At 35.4% G+C, this 23,330-nt stretch overlaps 1 protein-coding gene across 1 annotated transcript in view; it reads right to left on the reverse strand.

Moving 5' to 3' along the window:
- LOC129792514 (uncharacterized) overlaps window positions 1-9,967 on the reverse strand; it is a 48,572-nt gene extending 38,605 nt beyond the window's left edge. Inside the window, exons 1-2 of the mRNA XM_055831614.1 lie at window positions 9,402-9,967; window positions 7,305-7,566 (exon numbers count right to left, since the gene is read on the reverse strand). The gene's annotated coding sequence lies outside the window, so the exon portion shown is untranslated. The remainder of the gene's footprint in view (window positions 1-7,304; window positions 7,567-9,401) is intronic.
- Window positions 9,968-23,330: the final 13,363 nt, after the last annotated feature.

Raw genomic sequence — 23,330 nt, forward strand, 5'->3', positions numbered from 1 at the left:
TATATGTGGAAAATATAATTAAATACATCCTGAATAATTGTAGATTAGCTTTCAGCAACGTGGAGGAAAGTGTACAAGGGTGGATGAATTCATTAAATTAATTTTATCTAATTAAGATGGCATTTGTATCAGAAATTAATGGAACTTCATTAAATCACTGTCCAATCTAGCAATTCACTTTAGATCACATTTGCATGCTTCACTCCTTTTTGGCTCCCACAGCACCAGAGCTAGGAGGTACGTTGTGGGGGAAGGGAGCAGGGGGTGTGGGAGTTTGTCATCATGTTGGAATCCATGCCAACATTCGGGAGCTATATGTGCGTGCTGTGTGAGAAGAATCATTAATTGTAAGGTGAAAAGTTTCATCGTGCTATGTAGGTAGGTAGGTAGGTTGCCATTTGAGGGTATATTAATTTGCAATAATGGCAGTAATATATCTTTTTCATTGCCCCAATTTCATCCATGTTAACCCTTTTTCCGTGTTTGGATCAATTAGTAAATTACATTTTCATCTTCAAATGCGAAAATTGCATTTCCTCCCTCTAAGAGTTGCAATGGGGCCCTTTAACATAGGTAACATAGTGGATGTTTAAATTTTCTCCTTATAGACGTACCTCTTCCACACAAATATATTAGTTTTCTCACAGTGTAAAGCAACAATGGGCGCAGAGAGACGGGGGTTGCTTCTTCCTGTTGCTTCCGCTGGGAGTTTATTTAGTGAATTTGTGTGAGTTGCACAAGAGAGTTACAATATTAAGTTCTCAAAACAAACATCTGAGGAATGCCTTATGTGGAAAATGGAATGGGAAGAGTTTGGGAAACAATCCTGAAATTTCTCACATATTCATCGATTATTGCATTTTGCTATATATACACAAATAGCATACGCGTATATAGCATTGAGATACACTGTTTACTCTTCTCACTTCCACAAGGCTTCTTTGACGATGGTGTATGTATGTTGAACTATGGTGTTGAATGACTCAACGGGAGGAACAAATATTGATGGTTGTTTCTAATTACTGGTGAATTTCTTGGCTCCTCTATGTGATAATTGATTCAATCAATCAGGAGTGCGGTTATATGGAAATTAACTTTCACCACATATGCACAAACACCCCAACAAAGCAAGAAACTATAGGAAGGTAAACCAAATATGATTAGTAATTGAAATTGAGTATAGATTGTATGCGAGTTCAAACATCCTCGGTCCACATACAAGAATCGGATATGCATGCCAAACGTTGGAAAATTCACCCAAATGCATGCCTTTATCAAACAACAAAACCTCTCTCTTCATCAAAACAACAATCTTGCTCAACGATATTTGTTCAACATATATTGAGAATTTAGAAATCTTCTATATGGCTTTTCGTACATTTTGAATAAAGTGAGAGAGTTATAAATACTTCCAATTGCCACTGAATACTATGAATTATTTAGGGAAATAGGGGGTTAGCTAATTCCTTAATTTTATTTTCTTGATTTGAATTTAGTTTTTTGGAGAAAATGCTGAGAATTGCATTTGAGAGAAAACCAACGTCTACTTCTCTGTCATTTAAAGACATTTTGATAAAGGAGAGTTTACCTATTTCTGTATTGGAAAATACCCTTCATTCGAGCAAACAATCGTGATATCTACGGGTAATCTTGTGTAGTGTAGTGAATAAAGAAAAGAAAAAAAAATAACTTTCCCAAAAACAGTTAAAATCGACGGGGAAATTCGTCTAAAATTTATTCAAAAATGATAGCAATAACGTCACTATTGTGTTTTGGTCTGTTTCAGTACAAAAAACATTAAATAAAACTTTTTTTTTCGAATTGAAAGAACTCATATTTTTCCTTCTTTACGGTAAATTTGTAATAATCCGTGACTTCCGGTGTTCGTCAGTGCAAATTATTGTTCCCTCTAGGAAAATCCAGCAGTTTTACCAAAGCCTTCGACACCACATTGGGGCTTCTTCAGTAGTCCTTCTTATCCTTGATCCAAGAATAAAAAGAACTAATTTTATAAAAATCGGAAAATCGCTTTTCCATCGATCAGCGTCGGATAGTTGGATTAAAGTCACGATTTTGTTAGAGCTTTCAGCATAATAATTGAAAAATTTAATTTTTTCTTTCCTAACGATCACTGAGTAGGGCACTGACTGTTCACTAATTTTCCAATGTCTTCTTAATAGTTCCTTCATTGGATTAAGAAGTAAATTCTTCTAGAAGTAAAATCACACAGTAATTCATTTGAAGTTTATCTAAAAAAAAAGGATTAATCCATCTTTGACTCAATCGAAAGGTTTTATTTCATTAAAAGTATCCTTTCAAATCAAGGAATTTAAAGACAACAAAAATGCATTTTAGTGTTTGTTTTTTTTCTGAAAATAATAAAATTTTAATGCGACAAATAAAATTCACTTTCTGTGCTAATTTCATAGAAGCAGCCCTTGCAATAAATAATTGTTTTTCATGTGTTACAGCTGCATTTTACGCATAATAAAGTTCAAAAGACAATACTAAATTAGATGGAATTCTGCTATATTGTTCCACTATGCTGTTCTACTATATTGCGCACCAGGCGCCTCCATCGTGTATGATGGAGTTGCCTGGTGGAATTTTTTTCACTCTCTTTAGTGCCTTTCCACGTGATTTTCAGTGTGGATTTTATACCGCAATGAAAATCACACCTCACCACGAGAATCTTGTGAGGATAGTTTCTATAAATAAATTTCAATCATCATGTTAAGCTTCTGAGCGTCACTGACAGAGGCAAGCACACCTTGTTCGTTGAGTGTGCTAAATATTTTTGGTAAATTTCTATGTGAAAATTTGTGTGAGTGAATTTCATCAAATTTCTTGGCTTATGTTATTTTTCTCCTCATCAATACTTTGTTGTTCTTTCGATGTCGTCAGCAATTAATTTTGCATACCCTCCTTTCAGAATTAAATCAATTGTCTAAAATAGAATTTTATGCTTTATTCAGGAATTTGCTAAAAATGGATCGAAAGAAATTCTTCGGGACAAATAAAAAAAAACATCTGAATTTCAAATCATCGTCAATTGAATAATTATTAGTTGGTATACCACAATCGTGGCATACCAAGTATTGTAATCGTCGGAAAAACCGACCACCTCAGATCGGGCTCAAACTTGGTATGAGCACGTTTTAGACATCCCACATTACGAAAATGGTGGTGGAAAATTTTTGATCCGGCCGGCCGGCCTGCCGTTGGTCCCCATTTTGCTTTATAGCTCGCGAACGGTAATAGATAGAGACTTCCGGTTTGAAGTTTTCTATAGAAATGTGGGTGTAAATTTTCATTTTTTCGCATTTTCAAAATCCAAGATGGCCGCCGTCCGCCATTTTGAAATACTGTCAACCACTTCACTTATAGCTAGAGGTCTGAAATTTTAGTATGTTGTAGAGCTCAATGAGACGTTTTCATCAATAATTCATACTTAAAAATCGGTCAAGCGGTTTAGCAAATATGGCGGCCTAAAGCAAAAAGTGTTTTTTCAATATAACTCGAGAACGGCTTGACCGATTTTAACCATCTTGGTATCAAATGAAAGGTTTCAAGAAGCCCTACAACTATCTAGAATATTCAGAGTTCCAAAAATTGGCGCAAGAGGTGCTAAAATCAAAAACAAAAATTGCCTAACTTTAAGAGGCAATATCTCCGAATCCCCATCTTAGATTTCCTTGAATTTTTGATATGTTGTAGCCCGACTCAATATCTATCACCAGTCCGAAAATGAAGAAAATCTATGTCGCCGTTTAGAAGATATGACCATTTAAGAAATTCTTGAATTTGAAAAGTTCTAAGAACCATATCTCTTGAACGATTTGTCCGATTTTGTTCAACTTGGTATCAAATTAAAGGTTTTGCAAAACTCTACAACTTTCTAGAACACCAGAAACCTCTAGAACTATTCCTTGAGGTCAAAAAATGCCAAAAACTGTTTTGGTAAAACAAAAATCCGCCATTTTGTGTTCTAGAGGTGACCTTCAAAATAATTGAGATATATATCAAATGATAGCTTATTTCAAGACCTTTCCAAAACTAGTCACGAAATTTCTGTAGGTCTTATAGAACTTCAGATATGAGCATTTTTATCTTTCAAATTGATGAATTTCAGAAAAAAATCAACTTTGCCTACTAATACTCACAAATTAAATTACAACACATAGACTGATCCACCCGCATTGTGGTATACCAACTCTTATAACTGGACGCGTTATGATTGACTTTAGTTTGGTGTGATCTCTTCTGAGAGGAGTGATAAAATGCATTTAAATATAAAAAACCCTGCAAACTTGTGTCGCCATCATTTGAAATTTTCCCATTCTACGGTGGGGAGCTTTATCCAAAATTTATGCTTCATCCCTGAATAATTACAATTCGACGAATAGATTAAAACTTCCCATAGAGAGTTTTAAATGCACAAATAATTCATTTTCTGTGCTGGCAAAATCACAGCGAGAGCTCAAACTATATATTTTGCATTGGGGGAGCGGCAAAAAAACTCTCGCCCCCGCACAAGCATGAATTTTATAGAGATATTTAAATGTATACGGTGCTTTTATTGTTCACAATTCCCAGAGAATCTAATGCCTTTTTTTTTCGCCATCATGGTCTGACCAGCCGCGAAAAAATTGGCAATGAGAGAAGTTTTCCTGAACATTTTGCATGCGGTCCATAGCCACGAAAAAACACCACCATGAATAGATTAATGAGTGGATTTATTTTTTTTATACATAATATTTATTCGTGTGCATAGTGCAAAAAAAAGAGGGTAAATAAAGATAGATTTGCACACAGAACGGTACGGAAAAACTTTCATTTTTTGCACCTAATCCCTCATCCATTTCATCAGCACATCGTCAAAAATTCCCATAATTTTAACCAATTCTTTTAATCGGCTTTATTTTTATTGTGTCCACCAAATCTCCACTCATACGCATTGCTCATTCACTTATTTATTTATTATATTTTATATCTATGGACATTTTTTTTATTTATTGCACTTCATATCGTCTGCCAAAAATTCAGCAAACATTCAACAATCATGGGTTTTGCATTTAATTTAAAAAAAACTCAAGATCATTATACATATTTTTGATTATATATAATTAGTTTAATATCTAATATATAGCTAACTATGAAGAAGGTAAGGATCGATCTGGAAAAGTTAAGGGGAAAACAATTTTCTGCATTTGACAAATTTCGTTTGCATTTTAGACCACAATTTGATGTAAAATAGTTCAAAAACAGTTGCAAACTAAACGAATTGAAAGCTCTGTAAAGCGAAGGGGTCGCATACCTGAGGGTACTCCAAATTTATTTGAATAATTTATGTTTGAGTAATTATCCGAAAGACTTCCAGCAATTGGCAAACGCAAAATCCAGATTTTTTTTAAAAAGATCATTTAAATTCCAATGTCATTTGGTTTCTCACGCGTAGAAGAGTGCGATCACACTAATTTTCTCTACCACTGAATAAAGCAATTGTAAGCCCCTCGCATCGAAACGTTCCGGAGTCGAAAATTCCACTGTAAAAATTCCATTGTAGTTCGCGCGTTTGCCGTAACATACTGAACTCATACGAAAAAAATGCATCAGAATCTACACTTATTAGGGTGTGAAGCAATACATAAATGATCGTATATTGCATATAGATTCTGGTGCATTCTTCGTAAAAATTGTAAAAAAAAAAATATTCCTAGAGAATTGTTTATATTCACCTCGTTTTATAATACAAAAATAACCCCAAAAATGTGATTTTTATAATTTAAAAAAAAGGTATGTGACCCCTCAGTTAAATACTATTTGAGGAAACTTTTATAAATGTCGCTCACAAAACTCCGACAAAAGCTTAAGAGAACAGCGACAGGAAAGTCCAAAGAAGAAAGTCATTCAGGAGTTTTCTTAAAATATTTATTAAATTTACTATAGTTGATCATAAAATATTTATTTTATATTTTGATATGTTTGCTGTACATAACATACCTACATATTTGAGCTTTCACAACGTAAAGCTTTTTAAATGTTTGTAAATTTTGTGTGTATGTTAACTGTTGCAAAAATTATAAAGCTTTATATAAAGTTTTATGACTAAAATTCGCTTTGTGGGGATTTATTTTTGAAAATCAAATTAAATGCTCAATTTTGCAAATTATTTTACTTTTTCTCTCTCTATTTTGTTAAACATAAATACACCTGTAAAAGTTATTTGATTTCATTTATTCACCCCAAAACCTCATTTTCAAACAATAAAAGCAAAAGGGGCTTCAAATTGAATCGCTTTGAAGCGGAAGAGAAGCTGGCACAGAGTTTATGTCACAAATATTTGGGTTTGCCACGCGAATGTGTGCACTGCCATTCAACATTAGCATAATTTTCGCTATTTTAGGCAATATTATACGCTAAAGAGGATTTTAGATTGCATTATTGATGAATAAATTTGAAATATTAAATTATTTCCATTCTATTACATTTTGTCCACATAATTATGCTTTATACACAAAGTTATTATTTAATTTTTAATTCCCAATTAAAAAAAAGAGGAAAAGTTGTAAAATACATAAATTCTAATGATTGAAAATTAAAAGAATGGCGGGCATGTGTGAGTGGAAAAGTATGCGGAGAAAGTTTGGAAAATTCAATGGTGCTCAAAACCTCAAAATACTTTGTATATAAAAAAAAAGTATTGAAACTTCTCACATATGAGAACTATATTTTGTCAGCTGCATAGCAAAGCGGCAGCGTGTGTGGAAATCTTTCAGCAGGTGATATTAATTAAATTTAATAATTTTGTTCTTTCACACTCTGCATGTGACATTCCTCGGGGTTTCAAAATGATAGTTTTTAGTGATGGAAGGATCTACAGTTGTTAGGAATTTTGCAACTCAATTAGCAATTTGCATGAGTTGAATTTTTGGGTGAAAGTCACAGCGGGTGGAAGAAAATTCTCGCGGTGTGGGTGAGAAAATTTGCAGACAAAGAGAACGATTATACGCGTTTTGGGGCGGAGGTGGGACAAAATTCCCGAGAAAACATTCATCACCAACTTCTTTGTCTCAATGAACGGCGCGTTTTTTTCGCGCCAATGTGACTTTTACACGCATAGAAACCATACTCACAGTATATGTATGTATTACCATACCTATTATTATATTATTTACATAACATTCATATATAGCAAATCCATTTATATATAGAATTAACAGAAAAGAAAAAAAAAAGAGAATAGCGGTAAGAAGAAAAGGAAAATATTCTTGTGAAGATAATTAAAAATAGATTTTCCTTACCTTTTTGCAATTTTCCTCCACTTGTAGCACTTAATGAATAATTTGCTCGTGTGTGATTGCGTTTTTGCACCCAGGACAAGTAGATGGGAATGTGTGATTCACTCACAATCACTCACAAAATAGCCACTCTCCTTTCTTGTGCAAAATAATGTAATCTTCAAATAGAGTGCTGGGTGTGTGGAAGATCTCTTGGGTGCAATATCTGCGATTGTGGTCGCACTTAGAGGAAGAATACGGTGTGGAGTAAAAGTGAGGTGGCCCCCTGTATAGGAATGAATAAACAATTTATTTTAATCTCCCAAAAACACCCAAAAAGCATCATCTATGCCACGTTCACCATCAAATTGCGACCGCAACACCAATCACCATATATTGCCGTATATGTCGAAAATTTGTTTATGTATTCATGTGCATTATTTCCTCCCTTCCGCAATTTCATCCCTCACCCCTCCCCGCCCTCCCTGTTCATCCATTTGGGAAAACACGCTGGGGGGGGGGGGTGTATTAAATAGTAAAGAAACAGGTGGAATTCAATACAATGTGGAGGGGAAGAACAATAAGAAAAGAGATTCTTGTGAATTACTTAAGTCTTCCTAATCCATTTCATACCATTTCTTATTGACTTTATTTCTATAAAATTTTCAATAATATGCTTAAAAGAATAAGAACAAATAAATTATAAGAAAATAATGAGAATACTTCGTCGCATACGACGTAATTTTTAAAGATTAAGGTTTGAAGTTATGTCCAGAATAAAGAGATTTCTCCGTATTATTGACAAAATTGACGAGAAAAATCTTTTCTTTCACGTGAAAATTGTAGAACAAAGAGAAGGAAGTCTCTGTGCTTCTGAGTATTAAGCCAAAAAGAATTACTAAATTCCTTTGAAGAATGTTGCTTAAGTTAAGAATTGAATGCAACATATTGAAAATGAAGTATTTTTTTTTAAGAAAAATAAAAAAAAAATGATCAAAGATAATTTAAAAAAAAAAATAATACATTAAATTCTATTCAACGAACTTCTTGGAAGAATTTTTTTCGGATAATATTTCTGCTAAATTAGCTAAATTTCGTTCAACATTTAGAGCTTCTTGGAAACTACTCGAGTCTTCCCTAATATGATGTAAACTTTACTAGAAACTTAATCCTAACTGAAATATGTAGGTATACGTTCTATGGCAAAATTTGAAACTTTTATGGTTGCAGTGGAGTTAGTGGAGTGACAAGAAATATCTTATATAATTAAATTTTCTTTCATTCAACAAAATTCGAAGAAATGGATATATAATTTATCAGCTTAATAAAGCAATTTGCATGTAAATTGAGAAAATCATGAGATCCACTATCACAGTGAATAATATCTCCAATACGGAAGTGAAGAAATAAAGTTTTCCGGTGAAGGGTAGGTGCTGGGGGTTGATGGGAAAGTTCTCTTGAACAGAGTCCATCCGCTTCAACTTTCGATGCTTCTCTCAATTACCAATGACTTTGGCTAACATTGGACTTTGTTGGGGTTCCTCCTCATGGGGTGTGTGTGGAGTAGTGCTGCGAGTAATCTCTGTGCAATCCTTTTGGTTTCTATTTTGGCATTTCCACGTACAACAGACTGGACGACAGAGTGGTGGAGCATCACGAAGTCACGTAAATGCACACACATTCCGCTCAGTTTCCACTTTGGTGGAAGTAAATTTCGGGGCTGGGATTTCACGGAGTGAAGCGAGTCCGGCTGTGGTTTCTGGTTACGGTCAAATGGTGTTGGACGGAAGTCCTGTGAGAGTGGTGTGAATATGGCTTGATATTCTTTCGTTTTTCTCTCCGTTTTTTTCTTTACTTGTTTCCCTGCGTCTACGAGGGGGTGGAAAATGGTAGGGAGGGAACAATATGGGAATGGCAAAGTAACACAACAATAAATTATTGTAAGGGGTTTTTCTGTTTTTCTTTTTTTTCCCTGTCTTGCATCCCCCCATGCCAAATCCAAAGGTGGGGTGGTTCTGCCCTTTGGAGAGACAAGATTTTTTTTGCGTATGGGGGGTTTGTCTTCGGCTATATGGGATGGTGGGATGAAAAGCAACAATCACATGTGAATTTACTTCTGACCTTTTTCTTGTTCGCTTTCCTATAAGCACCGCACTGTCTCTCTGCTCCGTTCGCACTTGAATTTCCCTCCCTGGGTGTTCTCTCTTCTTCCTTTTTTTTTCTTCTGTGTCTTTGGGGGAAAATCTTCACTCTATGGACCCATTCAATGGAAATCACAGCACTATAGTTTTCCCCAAAAACCCCCACCCACCTAAACGGGATTTGCGAGAGGTATTAAATGTTTTCTTATGTGTGAATTTATTCACCCCCCAAAAAAAATATGGGTATGAAATTTTCTCTGTGTGTTGGGTGGAAAATTCAAAAGTGGCGCGAAGGTGGATGAATGGTGGCACCAGCACGAGAAAATCCCGATAGAGCTTTGCGAACGTGAAAGTTTGTCCATTTAGTTTTGACCGCACAGCAAGACACCAGTGTCAGAGTGCAAGGGGGTGGCCCATTGAGGGGGCGCGTGGGGTGCGCTAAAACCGTCAGCAAACATCGACAAAATTTTTGACGCGAAAGGAAAAGCCTCACGGTGAATTACAATGTGACGCGCGTCTTCATGGGACGACACTGAAACACAGACTAGTCTTCCCCACAGTTCATTTGGAAGCACCTCGACGCTGGTTGGCCGACACAGCGAGACGTGGACGACGTCGGCGTCGGTCGTGTGAGTCACGCGCGACGCCATCCGAAGGGAATGCTCCCCACCACACAGGTCCCATATAAATTCCTCAAGTGCTATCCCCACCACTCGCACGAAGCGCATGGGGAAAAGCCATGTGGTCAGAGAGGTGGGGATACACACTGGAGCGCCGAGGCGCTCCGACCGGGTGGAAATATCAACAGATAGCGGGATTAGACAACACGTCCTGGGGGCTGTGGGGGTGCACGGTGTGGTTGGATTACCATTTGACGGAATGCTGTGACACTCTCAATGAAGCAAAGGGGCGAAATGATGGGGGATCCCATAAAAAATTTATTCACAGTGTCATGTCTTTTTCATTTTTTTCCACCCCCTCATCCCCTTTCTGGCTATTGTTGCATAATGATAGGTTAAAAAAAATATCCGCAATGATATACCCTTCTTTTGGGGATTAATACGATTTCTTATAAATCATCCCCTATTGCTTGAAACATTTTTCCCACAAACTCCTATACCTAATAAAAATTCTGAATAAATCAAAATAAAAGTGTTGGATATTGAGATTTTCTTTGACAATTTTAATAAACCTACAGAATTTAATACACCCAAAAGTTGAGGACAAAAATCAGCAAAATTCATATGAAATGGAATTCAAGCAATAACCCAACTCCTACTTGCCTTTAGCATGGAAAGATTGCAGAAGTGAAATTCCAAGAAGTCAGTTTGTGACAGATATTCCTTTCAAATACGACAGATTGTGAATTGATGAATCACATTGCTCACGGCGGGATTATTTATAGAATATGTGCAGCCAAAATATATGATATTATGTACAGTGAGATACGTGGAAAGCGTCATAGATCATAGGTAGTTGTGAAGTTTTAGCAAGAGATTTTCATACATAAGATGAGATAAGTAATTAACATCTTAAACTGCCAGCTCAATTACGAACTTTAATTATTCCTCGTTTTATGTTGAATACATAAAAATAATATTTAGATGTTTGAAAGCAATAACATTAAAAAATAAATAAAAATCTTGTAGCAAATATTCGGATATATTTGGAATATTTATATAAGTTCACAAATAATCGAAATATTTTTGAATAAAAACTATGTATTTCTTGTATTTCTAATCATTACAAAACGGCTCCATCTAATTACGATGCTAAAAAAGACTATTTGTAACTTAAGGTCCTAATCATGACTCAGTTTTTGCCTAATGTAGACTCAGCCTTTGCATTATGTTGACTCAATTTTTAACATATTTGTACTACAAAAACCTAATCTAGCCGCGAGGTTTTAACTTAAGGGCACGTTAAAAGAATATGGCAGCAATGACCTCACATTTTTAGCATTTTATATTAAATCTTTGTCGGCGTTTTTCTATGTGATTCGTGTAGAAAATAAAATGGTGAGAATTTTTGACGATTCCTCATACACTTTTGATTCCCTACGAGACTGTGTGGGTTCAAATTGTTTTCTCGGCCTAGGGCAATTCTCCATATATACTGAATAGACTCCTTTCTACATTTTAAGTCTTACTAGTTTTTAGTATTTAGACGATTAAAAAGAAGGCATTACGAGGATGAAATTGAGCCATCTTCCCCTAATTTTAAAAATTAGAAAATTTGATTAATTTTGAGTTTCCTTTTTCTTTAAAAAATTTACCAGATAATTTCTATTTAGGTGAATTATCAATTTTTTCAGTTTTCTTTTTCGGATGTTAATCCATATATGTCCAAAAATTTTTCGAAATTTTCACGAAAGTCTTGGAAATTGTTCAGGAAAGTCAATTCTTTACCAAAATTTTTGAAATTTGTCATCATAAGTTCTCATTTCTACTTTAATCAAATGCATTTGATTTTTTTTGAATTGAAACAATTTATTTATTTTTATGCTCTTTACAATCAATAAAGTAAATTTTCCAATTGATAGCAATGAAGAAATCTGGGTTAATTGTATCGAAACAAGATAATTCAATTAAACATATCAGCTCTACAGCAGATTTAATTACATATATCAACACCTTTATTCCACATATGTGGGCCTGGGGTGCAGTGGATAGAGCGCTTGAGTGCGCATCCAAAGGTCGCCGGTTCGAATACAGAACCCGGCAACGCGCCCCATCCGCCAACGTGCAATTAGATCACGTTGATCGGTTGGATCAGGAGATTGATACACTCCTATCCGTAAAATGGCCCACACGTGGTAGTATCTAGCAAGGCCGCCCACTACTTCTCCGCAAGGAGAACAACAACATCATATAGGGCGGCCGGCCCTGTTCCTATATGGGACGTAGCGCCAATATATTTTTTTTTTTTTTTTTTTATTATTCCACATATATAGCGGATTAATGTTCAAGTAAAAAAAACCTTAGTGGTGGTACTTATTCATTTTGTTGAGTTTCTCTGAATTTCTGATTGAATGCAAAATCGGACTTTTTGCAGAGTTGATGTGGATTTGGAGTGGATTATCATGGAAAATCTCCCTTTCTAGCCCCCAATCTGCATGTTGCTCCATGTGACGGGAAAGCCGCAAGGTGAAAAATCATAGTGAATAAGAGATTTGAATAATGTAGCGACTTCCCAACGGAATGCTCCTCCCATCGGCATGTGCTGCTGTGTTGTGAAAAGTACATAAAGTTCGGAGTGAAATTTGCAAATGGTGCGCTTGGTGGTGCTGGAGAATGTATCCCGAAATTCAGGTGACACAGAGGTGAGTGATGTGAATAAGGGGATGGAGCGATAGAGGCGGAGAGGAGGGGAGGGGGGAGGCACCCCCACGGGGGATGGAAATCCGTGGTGAGTGCAGCATCTAACTAGTTCCTCTCGGCGGTGTCACGGTGCCGAGGTTTCCATTGCGCTACTCATTAAAACAGTCAAAGTGCAACTGGGGGTTGCTTTGGGGTGGATTGGTGGTATGTGTGCAGCACATCCAACCCTATCCTACAGCCACAGTGTCACCATCCAATTGAGCCATACTTGTGAAGATATTTTCCTTGAACTCCACCCCACCCACCCAACCCCCTTCCAAAATGTTGTTGTGTGTGAACTTTCTTGCACCACAAGATGACGTAACTTCTTTGCGCTTGATTGCGGAGGTGGAAGCAATTGCGGCAGCACCGGGGGTTGGGCGGGGTGGCTGCAGAAATTGACGCGATGAAAAACACATTTTCGCCTTTTCAATTCGCAAAACGAAAAGGGAGTTTGTCGAGTTTTATCAGTTGTGAGCCACACAACTTTTCTTCACTCATTATGAGAATAATTTTGCAGTGAGACTGAGAAGTACATTAGCCGAAAGTTTAACTTTTCCCACCCAACACCACCCCCATGTCAAAACTTTAGGTGCGAAGCCATTCTTTTTTTCTCCCTCTGCATTTGTCTTCTTCGCTTGATTTGCCATCCATGGGGAAAATTTTCTGGCATTTTAACCCTTCATGGAAATTTATCTCATAATATAAAAATAGAGCTAATGCCACGAGAGATTACGTCGTTTTAAGGTATAGGAGTAGGAGTTATTATTTATTACTGACTTTATATCATTTTCAGTTTTCTTGTGGTTTGTTTTCCTCGTAAAAAGGACATTAAAGGTTTCTGTGTATGATGGAAATTTGCAACATTTTTTATTTTCAATAATTTTTGAAAAAAGACCCTTTAACTGAAAATATTCAAAAAAAAAAAGATAAATATGTTCAAAAATTTTCATTGGAAGAATCATTAATAAATAATAATCAGCCACAAATTATTCAATCGCTAATAGCAGTGTGAGATAGGCTAGAGATATCTTGTTGACGAACAACTTCTCATTTGCACCCCATTCCCATCAACCACCTCCACCCTCCCTTCAACCCAAAGCTATGGTACTCACTTTGCCTTCATTACGATCATCAATCATTCGATAACTTTGTCACGATAGTTTGCCACAGAAAGACACTCCGTCGTCAAGTGAGACAAGACGATGAGGCACACATCCTCCCCCGAGAAATATGGGGGATGTGGGAAAGCGTCTACTGTTACTGGCTGCTGCTAAAGGATCTGTTTGCTGTGTGGTGGCTCAGACAAACACATGTCCGTGGTGGTGGAAAAACTTTCTCTCAGTCGATAAGTGACTGGGTAAACATGTCAATTGTCAAAGTGTCTCGACGAATTTGGGGTTCTCAAGTACCAGCAAATTGAATTTGTCACTAAATGATTTGCTATTCTCATTACGAAAATGGGCTTCCTGCCAGGAGTTCTTTTTTCCAGTTAGGGGGATGAAAATGTTGAAACATACGTTAGGAAGGACTTCTTTTTCTTATCTATTTTCCTAGCATCATCTCCTATTTACATAGCAAGTACAGAATCTACATGGTTTCTACTATGATATTGAAATTTTTAAAATTATTAGAAAGTTGTTCGTTGTTCTTGAAGTTTAAAGTTTTAAGAATATCTTGAAATTTAATTTTTAAGAAGCGTTCAATAACTGAAAGAAAATTTCGATTTTTGCATGTTTTGAGAACTTTTAACGGTTTTAATTAGGACTTTCTCTCCTACTTAAAATCACATTTTCCTTTAAAATTCTCTTGCATATTTCATTTATTTAAATAAAAATATCATTAACCCTCTCAGGACCAAAAAACTCGATTTTAAAAATGTTTCATTTTGTATAACTTTTTTTCAAATATTGAGTCCAAATTAATACAAGACTATGTCTTAACAATCCCTGATCATTTTATGACCACAAAAGGACACCCCAAGGACTCACATGATCAGGAAGGACAAAAAACCGAAGATTTTTGAGTTGGGATATTTTGTTAAAAATGTCTTATTTGAGCTTAAAGCAACCCATAAAAATTATTTTTAGTTCAATCATCTCGCTAGATTGATCGCGGACCTGAAGGGGTTAAATTAGGGGGTACACCTCTCTCACAATAATGAAAAAATAAGAAAAAAAATAAAGAAAAACAAGATATTTAAAAAGGAGGAAAAAAATATAATAAAAAGGAAAAACAAAAATTAATGAATATATAATGAAGATTAGTTATTCTAGTTTACCAAAAACTTTTCCCATTGAAGAATAAAATTTATTAATTTTCCTTTATTTGGTATTTGATTTTTGGTCACCTTGACCAGTTTATCAGACAAAGTACAGCAAATTCTAATTATTCATCCCTTTAAACCTATAGGACCTATAACTTCCCTCTATTTGCTTTGTGTCTTTCACTTTGCAATTTGCAAATCATGAATTCTCCTCTCTCTCTCACCCCTCTAAGAGGCCCCTCACAGGGTGAACAAAAAAAGTGAAATATTTAGCAAAAACAAGCATAATTGTGATGGAAAATTCAAATATTTTTTGATTTTGGGGGAAATTCGATTTTTTGGTCGTTAGATAGAGGCCAAATGGAAAACCACATTTTGGTGCAGATAAACCAAGCTTAAATCAGCAAACATATGGCTGGCAGGATATTTTGGGGCTTGATGCACAATTTCACTCCAATCCACCCCCCAGTACACCACCCTCACATTATTCTTGATTTATCAAATAAATTGTTGTGCACTTTTGGTGCGGATGGGGTGCTTTCTGGGCGATATGGGGGTGGTTGAGTGGTGGTGGGGGGGAGGGGCATGGCATATGCAGAGAGGGGTGGCAAATACGCTATAAAAGTATAAATACAGCTTGTATAAATTAGCCATCAAATAAATTTATTAATGCCACAAATGCTATTATTTAAATAAGTGAAACAGTAAATTTCTGCAAGTTATTATTGTTGGAGTGCGGGGGTGGCGTGGAATGCCAGTGTGTGTGGGGATCGTGAGGGGGTTGTTTCTGCTGTAAATTTAAATGAAAACACGCGGAAATGTATGCCACATAATCCACATTGTAATGTGTATGTTTGCATGGTACTTTTTGACTTTCACCCCCTCTCTGTGCCACTCTGCCTCACAGAAAGCCCCCAAAATTCCCACACCCGCACCACATCACAAAACCCCCGCACAACTGTAATGACTCATTAGGATGTCAGGGGTGCTGGATGCTTTGGGGAATAATACAATGTCGGGGTTGAGGCATCGCAGAAGACTGAAAGTTTGCTGCATATGTGAAAGACACCATGATGCATTTTGCAAAATTACAAATTCCCATTTTCCTCGTTATTTATATCCTCTGAATCCTGCCATTCTTTCCCGCCAGCCTTTTTGCCGCACATATAGTGGAAAAATATATTATGTTGAGGCCTTCCCACCCAAAAGCAAGAGCGAAAAAGTGCCCTAGTTGTTGCTTGTGAATGAAACACAAATCACCCCACTTTCCAAATGTTTGTGCCATGTCCTCCCATGCACACAACGTCCACGCGAAGCAAGAGGATTGTCGCACGAGTTCATTAAGTATTCAAATTGGATTGCAAGAATGGTAAATATTGGGCACAAGGATGACAAAATTATGACAATTTCACAAAACTTGAGGATGGAGAGAAAACATTTTCATTCTCACAAAACCATATTGAATCAATTTCCGCCAGCTTGATGGCCATGCGAACAATACAAACTTGCCATTGGGACACAACATCAGACAACCAAATATTGTTAGGCATCAGAGATGACTTTTGCCAAATGGAATTAGATGCGCTGCTATTCGTATTAAATTCAAACGCACTGTCAAGCTTAATGATATGCAAAATACTCTACCACCCACTGCGTGATTCTCAGCGAAGGGCCTTTTGTCTCTACATTTACCCATTTTATGCTGCCAAATTCAGAACCATGCAGAGGATGCAATTTGCTTCAGGTAACCTCTGGTACATTTATTCATCCTTCGCTATATTGGAACATTAAACATAGCGCCTAACATATTGGGAATGTTTGTGGGCCCTATTAGTGATGATTTTAGCATAGATTTCCGTGTGTGTACTGTATGTTAGGAATTATATATAGGTCACTAACTTCAAACGCAATAGTGACGTCATTTGTTTAATTTTAAGATGAAATTGAGTTTCCACAGCTAATTCCGGTTGAAAATGGTAACTTTATTATAAATTTAGGTGTTAATCTGATGAAGAAAAAAAATAATAGGATTTTCGAAAAACTTTCGATGATTCGCAAAAAGAAATCAAAATATTTGAAAAATAAACATGTCATAATTTAAAAATACTTATAGATTTCTTAGTTTTTAGTCATAAAAAGACACATATTAAGGTCCAAAAGCCTAAAAAGTATTAAATTCAAACCGAAAAAAGTTATTCAGAAAAAGTTCACATTAAGGAGAAAACGCTTTAAAAAGTGCTTAATTTAAATCTAAAACGTTCTTAATTCTAGAAAAAAAAATATTCAAATGATTCAACGAAATAAATTAAAATTTTTGATAGGTTAACGGGATTAACACCTTTCGTTACATACCCAAGTAACATTTTAAGGCGAATCTTCGTAAATTTTTCGTCCAATAAAGAGCTTATCGGTCTGGTAACATAATCTCGAAAGTCGGGACAAAAAACTTAGTTTTTTGTCCGAAGAATCTTCAACGCATGAGTCCTCTAATTAGGCAATATATTGTCGATACTTATTGGAAATATCTTCGAATATTTTTCGAAAAAATAAGGTAAAAATTGCTAAAATCTTCGACGGATACAAAGCCGTAAATTTTCTTAATTTGTAGACAAAATGCTTATTTTTTGCAAAAAAAAAATGCAGGGCATACTTTTCGAAAAAAGATCAAATATTATTTAATTGGGAAATCATTGGGTCATAAAAAGTTAAAAATATAGCATAAATAGCATAAAAAGTTTACCTATATTTTAATAAAAGATAAGTTAATTTGGTTAAAAAAAGAGTTTTCGAATTTCTTACGCAATGTTTGAAGAATTTTGGTTATAAAACGACTTTGGAAAAATTCTGAGTTATTATAGAACCTGAGATTAATTTTATCTTGACCGAATTATAAAATTTTCCGCATTCTTTGTACTTCTTAAAAACCAGCAATCAATGTAAAAATTTCTCAATTCTCTTTTCATTTTCTGAAATGTTATTAAAATAGAGATGATAAATGTTTCTCCGAACATCCCACGCATTCTCATTCATTGAATCTAAACTATGGCTGACTGGGAATTTGGGGACAACGTAAAATATCAAAATTTAAAATTTTCTGAAAAAAAGGGATAACACAGGAAGGGAATCCTGGATGGGGGCAATTACATTGGGATGCTGGTTATGGTTGTGATTAGGATTGACGGCAAATAGGATGGTAATTAATATCGTACACATTTCTCACCCACTTTGGCTTCAACCCATTGGCGGCTTTTGGCGCTCTGCCCGGACTGGAAAGTGCTTGATGTAATTAAATATCAAATCAATTTCCATTCTGCACCATAATATGATGATTTATTGTGGCAACGTCAACTTTATCTCATCGAAAATTAATTGCGTTAACTTGTGTGTGAGTGAATGTTGTTTGTGGATTCGTGCGGGAATTAGGGGGTGTGGTTGTGGGCACAAACATTCCCTCGGGAGCCTCATTTAATGAATGAATCATCTTTCTTCCGAATCTTAATGCCGATTTCTGGGGTGAATTATTAAATAAAAATTTCAATTCAATTGAGAATCATTTCAAACGTTCCCAAACTTTGCTCTTTGTTGGATTTTTTTTTGCATTTTCACTCCCAAAGTGATAAATGACTTTTTACATTTTCGCGCGCTTTTCCTCTCCTGAAGGAAAGTGTGAAGAATGCAGCTAAAAAGGGTGTACTTGGGTGCAATAAAATATTTGTAAGTACATTCGAAGGGAGAGATTTCGTGGGAATCAGTGCAATTTTGTCGTTGTGAAAAAAAAAAGAAAATCTTTAGAATTTTTAGTGTCGCCCAGATCGTGGCAAAAGGTGCTTGAAAAGTATCTTGCCTTAAAATAGAATTTTCTCCTCAACACCTTTACACTCTAGCATGGAGAGTGTGTGCTACAAGTCACATTTCTTGTGTGCGTTCAAGTGTTATCAATCATGCTGGGTTGAGAATTACCTATATTGCCGTATTGCATTCCATCATGTGGGAATATTGAAATGTGTGATTTTCCTCCCCTTGCTTATAGCACGTGAAAGAATTGAAGGGAACACTCCTGAGACATTAAAAATTCCTTACAACTTGATTTTTCCACCTTGGCAATTGGAGGGAAAAATGTGTGTGAGTGTGTGAGAGACTTTTACACGTGAAAACGCTCAAGAAAATTACATTTGTGATATCATCTGAAGAATTTTTCCTTCCTCAATATGAAATCTTTCACTCAGAAATGTCACGTTGCTTTTGCAATATTTATATATTCAAAATATAATACTTTCGATATTTTATTATATTTATGCTACAAATGGTGATGCAGAGATTTTTTTTATTTCAATCTCTATCATCGAGCATACATTTTTTTTTGACATCTTAAGCTCATATATGTCTCACACATTGAAATTTTATAGTATACTCAACTGAAAATAGAAGGGTAACCTTAACAAGTTTCAATACATTTCACTGGGTTGTCAAACAAAATATTTCGAGATCTAATAACACGTCTAATAAATTATTAATTCTTAAGATGAAGAACACAGATTTGAAAAGAAATCAGGTTAAGGACAGAAGACAAAACAGAGGAATTTTCGAAAAAAAAAATCATTTTATTTTCTCAGGAAAAACTTTTAAAAAGGAGTAGGTATAAGCTTCAATATTATTTGTCTTCATAGCTTAAGGTTGAAACTCAAAATAATTTCTCAAGGGGTATTTATCTGAATGAAAATATCCGGATGGTTTCGAAAAAAAATCGAAATATTCTGCAGATAAGTAAATTTTTAATTACGAAAAATCACATACAGTGCAGAAAAAGCTTAAAAAGTACTAAATTCAAGCCAAGAAAGTATTAAATCCAAGCCTAATCACAATTCAATACAAAACTTCAAAACCGGAAGACTATTCTTAACCTATTTCGAGTTATAAGGTAAATGAGATTCTTGACCGGCCAACCGGATTAAAAATTTTCCTGATTGGAATTTCTAAAATGTGCTTATACCATGTTTAAGCCTGATCTCAGATGGTCAATTTTTCCGACGATTCCAATGCTTTTTTTCCAACCAAAATGAGTGCAAAAACCAATTCAAAACGTTCGCACATGAAAATGTAAGTTGCGTATTTATCTTAAAATGAACTAAAGTCCCATATCTCATCGGGTAACGAGCATCGTTGGTAGCACGTGTCCAAGTGTGGCTCCTGTAAATCACTCAATGATATCCCATTCATACTGAAAACTCCTCGGTATACAGCCCAAGTGGAAACAAATACAAATTTAAAGTGCTAGGAGTTGTTTAGGTTTCCAATAAATCGTAAAACATACCCCGAAAATCTAATGCGGAAAGTTCCTCAAAAATCTCTTTATACGAAAATTTATTCGAAAATATTTATTACTTCGTCCCCTGTACCCCTCTCATTCCCAAAGCTAATTTGTAATGCATAGGGCAGAGGTGTGTGCGGTGTTGCGAGAGGGAATTGGACATAGTTTGTGTGTTTGGTGGTATTTTTGGAGGCGGATTTATTTATTCAGATTTTCACGCGAACATCGTTGTGTTTCAGAATGAATTTACCTGAAGGAATTGTTGGCAGATTGCCGAGAAATTGGATTTGTTTCTTGCAAAACATACCGTTTGGGAAGATGAGTAAGTCGCTCCCTCTGTGTGAGTTTTTATCTCCGACACTGCTGCGTGTATTATTCTTTAACGCTATTTTATGCTATTTATACAATTCTGTCGTGCTACATCTCTCCTTTTCTTCTTTCTACCTCTCTCGGTGATTAGTAGTGTCAGTCTTCTTAGGCAAAAGGAATCCACGTGTAACAATAGAAGAGCACAGCGAGGTAAATTTTATTAAATCAATCTCACCAGGAGAGCTCAAGAAGAGGTGAATTGTACAGAGAAAAAGTTCAATTAAATGTTTAGAATAAAAAGGCAAATTGGATCACAAGCATTGCGATTTAATTGAGATGTTGTATGCTAGGAGAGTTTGAAGAAGAAATAGTTGAGGCTCTTGAGGGAAATGTACGGAAAGAATGTAAATAAACAAGTCGTTTTTATTTCCAACTGCTCCACTCAATGCTGAAGAAGTTTGAGATGTCGGGAATAGATTAGAAGACGAAGGGAATTTTCCACTAATTATATAAAAAAAAATTTGAAGGCCTCGAAAGAAAAATCGAATTAATAACGATTATTTTTTTAAAAGTCGAGGATGCTATGTCCTTTCAAGAGGGTCATCCAAAGACTGGTGGATCAGTCTAAAAGGATTCTTAAAATTTAGCCCGATTTTGTGTATCTTCTTCATATTTTTAAAATCTGATGAGATTAACAAATCATTAAAAATCAACAGGTTTTGCCAGCAAAAAGGAAACATTTCCATGGCTCAGAAGATATCTGGTTTGAGTTGACTTAGGTTAGGATCATTTCTGTTTATGTGGGATTCGGACAGTGCGGACAGTTGATACCAACCAACTTTTTCATTTTTAGTGTTCTTTTTGTCATTAATGTTTGCTTAATTTCATCGAAGTTTAGAAAATCTTTCATTGACATTTCAACGATTTCCTTTGGAGCTGGTCTGTCCATGACGTCATAGTTCCACATTTGAGGGCTATATATTTACATGTTTTTGCTTTTCATCTCTATGGCGGCATGGACAGAGTCAGCTTCATTTTGTGTTTGTCGCCATAAGCACTGGTTGAAATAAAAATTATTACCGGAAACTGATGCATCTGGAATTTCAAAACGTGGGACAATTTTTGAATGTTCCATCAAAGAAGAACATTTCTTTTGATTTCTTCGCCGCCAAAAACGACAATCCTACCATTGTAAGTAGCATCAAGCCGTAAAAGGTAAACCATAACGCGTTTTCGTGCAAATCAGAAAAACAACGAAAACACGTTTCGTAACAAAAGCTATGGTTAAGCCTTAAGAAACTGATTTTTTGTCAAAAATGTTTAACTTGAGCTAAAAAAAACCCCAGAATGAAAAATTAAAAGTTACACTTGACGACCTCGCTAAGAGTGTTTAGGTATGCATTTTTTAATTTGTTTTTCTTCTTCGTATTGGTTCAATATCCTTTCAATTTTATCGTCTAGATCAATGTATGTACGTAAATATTTTGGCGCTTGGTAGCAGGTATTCCCATTTCCCAATGTCGTAATTTAAACGTTGTGTTATTCGCGTCGTCTCTTAAGTACTTAAATAGGTTTTTTTGGCGTAATCTTGTTTAGTTGTCCGTTCCAAGCTTCCACTACATTGTTAGTTCTGTAGCGTTGTCCAAATCGACGCTCCCGAAGATTATGAACCATACTCCTGTGATAAAAGACAAGAATATGGTTCATAATCTTCGGGCACGTCGAAATATATTCAACATCTTTGTAGGCATTTTAGTGTTCTGTAACCATTTGCTCAGATACGTGTTTTAGAATTTTCTGTAAGTTTTCTGCAAATATCATTTTAAAGCATTCAGTGATTTGATTTTAAAGTATTCACTTTTAAATTGAAGGAGTCTGTGACAAAAAAATTTGTTCTAAAAGTGAGATTAGGGAGAATACCCGGACGTGGAACTAAATTTTTGTTGTTGTGCATAATAATGAAAACCCAGGCCTCAGTGATTGCTTGTGGCGGAACATATGTATGAGGCAACGCCATGATCATTCAACATGCGTTGCGAATCTAAAAGATTTTTAACTTCGAAAAGTTAGATTTTGCGAGCTCTAAATGAGATAGATAAAATTGCTTTTAGCTAACTTTTATTATCTCTGATTTTTTTTTAAAATTAGTTTTATCTTTCAGAATTTTCCATATTTATTAAAATCGGTTTAAACAATCAATGAGAAATTTTTAATTTTAAATAAAAAATATTTCACATTTTTAAATATAACAAAATTTCTTTAAAAAATGCAGAGAAGAGTGTCTGGTGTAATGAGGAAATGTGATTCTTCTATGTACATTCAAAAATGCATCCTCGGGGAGTTAAAATTGGAAAGTCTGCATAGTCAATGAGGATGAAAGATGGTGCAGAAGAATCCAATTTTGAAGTTGATTTTAGAGAGAGAGAAAGAGTATGAAAGCAATAACCAAAATTCAACATACTTTCATTGAAATTCACTTTATATGAATCACTTCATTTACACACATCCTTCAACCAGAGATAGCATAACGCGACTAGTGTATGCATTAACATATATACAATATTTTTCTCATATATATATTGCATCACTTTCCAAAAACACGATTTCCCTCTAAAGCTCCCTCCATGAGCTTTTTCGGTGGGGTGGAAAGTATAAGTTATATGTGTA

The sequence above is a fragment of the Lutzomyia longipalpis genome, chromosome 3 (assembly GCF_024334085.1).
Source record: "Lutzomyia longipalpis isolate SR_M1_2022 chromosome 3, ASM2433408v1".
Lineage (NCBI taxonomy): Eukaryota > Metazoa > Arthropoda > Insecta > Diptera > Psychodidae > Lutzomyia > Lutzomyia longipalpis.